Source organism: Octopus bimaculoides, chromosome 28 (assembly GCF_001194135.2).
Source record: "Octopus bimaculoides isolate UCB-OBI-ISO-001 chromosome 28, ASM119413v2, whole genome shotgun sequence".
NCBI lineage: Eukaryota > Metazoa > Mollusca > Cephalopoda > Octopoda > Octopodidae > Octopus > Octopus bimaculoides.
The window spans coordinates 4,184,280-4,187,416 of NC_069008.1; the positions used below are offsets into that span (position 1 = coordinate 4,184,280).

The following is a 3,137-nucleotide window of genomic DNA, read 5'->3' on the forward strand; positions in this document are numbered from 1 at the left end:
GGGAGACTATACAAATAATAACAACAGACGAGGACAGGTGGTGTAAATAACAAAAGTATATATTAGTATGACGCTCGGGAATACGGAAAGTCTTTGACGTTTCGAGCTACGCTCTTCAACAGAAAGAATACGGAGACAAGGAGAAAAACACGGAGAAAAAAAATTGAATAGTGTTCAGTCAACGGTCAAATATATATATATAGTTGATCAGTGAGGTGGAGATTTAATATGCTAGAAATAGATCACATGTTGTGTCTACTAAGACCTAGTAGTTCTCAAAAGAACGTTCATTTTCCACTCTGGCATACTAAGTATTATATGTAAATATGTGTGTGCATATATATATGTATATACACACACACAAATATATATATGTGTGTGTGTGTGTGTGTGTATACATATCTATCTGAGTGTATATGTTCATTTGCATGTGTGTGTCTGTATGCACAATGATTATCTATCAAATTTCGATATAAACAGGTTCTTCTTCGGCAAGTTGTATCAGCAACAGTACAACTACAGGTACCGCCATTATCACGTACAAAGGTACCTCTGTTCCACCCATGACCAACACAAACAGTCCTCTGTGTAAATATATGCATTAATACAGGGAATTGGATTTCTTTGAGAAGTGGGTGGTGATTGTTTGTCCTAGTTCATTCAGTATGTATTTATATCTTGTTTCTGCATATATATAACCCTCTCGTTTCTCTCTCTTTCTCTCTGACTCTTTCTGTCTGTCTGTCTGTCTGTCTCTCTCTATTCCGCCAACCATTAACATTACCATTATCACTATCACCATCTCTAATATCAAAACTGCTCTTCATGAAAAGCAGCTAAATCTCCCTCATATTACACCCTAATTCATCATCATCATCATTTAACGTCCGTTGTCCTTGCTGGCATAGTTCGGACGGTTTGACCAGAGGTGGCAAGCCGGAGAGCTGCACCAGGTCCCAGTCTGATCAGGCATGGCTTCTACAGCTGGATGCCCTTCCTAACGCCAACCACTTTGCTGTGTGTGCTGGGTACTTTTACGTGGTACTGCACTGGCACTTTTACATGGCACTCCATAGGCACTTTTATGTGACACCATATACGAGCATTTTTATGTGGCACTGCACAGGTACTTTTACATGGCACTCCATGGGCACTTTTACATGACACCATACGAGCACTTTTATGTGACACTGCACAGATACTTCTACATGGCACTCCATGGGAACTTTTAGGTGACACCATACGAGCACTTTTATGTGGCACTGCACAGGTATTTTTACATGGCAACACATGGGCGTACTTTACATTGAACTGCACAGGAACTTTCATGTGGCACTGCATGGGCACTTTTCCATGTCACCACACAGGTGTCTTTACATGGTGCTGCATGGGTGCTTTTACATTGGGTCACATGGATGCTTTTATGTGGCACTGCATGTGAATTTTACATAGCACTGTCACAAGTGCTTTATATCATCAATATATGATATATAAATGTGTGTGTGTGTGTGTGTGTGTGTGAGAGCGAGAGAGATACAGACAGAGTAATATAAGATATGGACTCAGAGAATCATGAGACTTTCAGAGTCAGCTTCTCTTACAGTCTTACAATGCAGGGCTGTGGAGTCGAAGCCAAAAAACTCCGACTCCGACTCCTCTTCTATTGGCACCTCCTGCTCTGATTCCAACTCCGACTCTGGCTCCTCTTTATGTAATCAAGTAATTGTGGTCTACATATCTCATAAAGCATACGCTTGTACTTTGAGCAGGCCCCTGGGTTATAACTGGTTTATATTGCTGTTGGCCCTCCATCGCTTACGACGTCGAGGGTTCCAGTTGATCCGATCAACGGAACAGCCTGCTCGTGAAATTAACGTGCAAGTGGCTGAGCACTCCACAGACACGTGTACCCTTAACGTAGTTCTCAAGGATTTTCAGCGTGACACAGAGTGTGACAAGGCTAACCCTTTGAATTACAGGCACAACAGAAACAGGAAGTAAAAGTGAGAGAAAGTTGTGGTGGAAGAGTACAGCAGGGTTCGCCACCATCCCCTGCCGGTGCCTCGTGGAGCTTTTAGGTGTTTTCGCTCAATAAACACTCACAACGCCCGGTCTGGGAATCGAAACTGCGATCCTATGACCACGAGTCCGCTGCCCTAACCACTGGGCCATTGCGCCTCCACGGTTTATATCAAAGAATAAAGATATCGTGAGCCGGAATCAGAGTCGGTATAGTTTTACTGACTCCGACTCCACCTACCCCTTAATTGTTTCCGACTCCACAGCCCTGCTACAGTGACCATTTGTTTGGCTCCTGTAAAGAGCCTAGCAGTATAGACAATTTATCAACCTCAGATGTTGTGAGGTATTTTTAGAGAAGAAAATAAAACAGCAAAAAATTTTCACGAAAAATACAAATTAAACAATTGGCAAAAAATGCCCGTTGGTCTGCCATAACATGATCAATGACAACAGCAAATAGATACGTCATGGCTAAGCAATAATAAAACCAAACATATAGAAGAGCAGCTGGAAACAGTAACAATAGCCTTACGTACAGGACAGATCCAAAGGTAGGATGGAACAGTGAGGGGAGTGTTGTGATATATGGAGAACAGTGATCTTAGAAGACTGCCACACGCATACACATATATTATCATCATTTAGAGTGCATTTTCCATGCTGGCATGGGTTGGACGGTTTGACTGAAAGCTGGTAAGCTTGTGAGCTGCACCAGGTTCCGATCTGATTTGGTAAGGTTTCTACAGCTGAATGCCCTTCCTGACGCCAACCACTCCAAGAGTGAAGTGGGTGCTTTTTACGTGCCAGTTACGAAACACTGGCATCAGCCGTGACTATGATCTGACATTTTTTATCTTTTACTCATTTCAGCCATTAAACTGCAGCCATGCTGGGGCACTGCCTTGCAGAATTTTTTTTTTTTTTAGTCAAATGAATTGAACCCAGAATTTATTTTTTAAAAACCCAGTACTTATTTTGTCAGGCCCTTTTGCCAAACCACTAAGTTACAAGGACATAAACACACCTTCCCCAGTTGTCAAACAGTAATGAGAAACATAGACACACATTCATGTGTATATATATATATATATATATATATATATATATATATATAT

The 3,137-nt window shown here is 41.6% G+C and overlaps 1 protein-coding gene across 3 annotated transcripts in view; it reads left to right on the plus strand.

The window, feature by feature from the left end:
* LOC106877698 (lysM and putative peptidoglycan-binding domain-containing protein 2) overlaps positions 1–3,137 on the plus strand; it is a 55,377-nt gene that overhangs the window by 37,520 nt on the left and 14,720 nt on the right. The window lies entirely within an intron of this gene.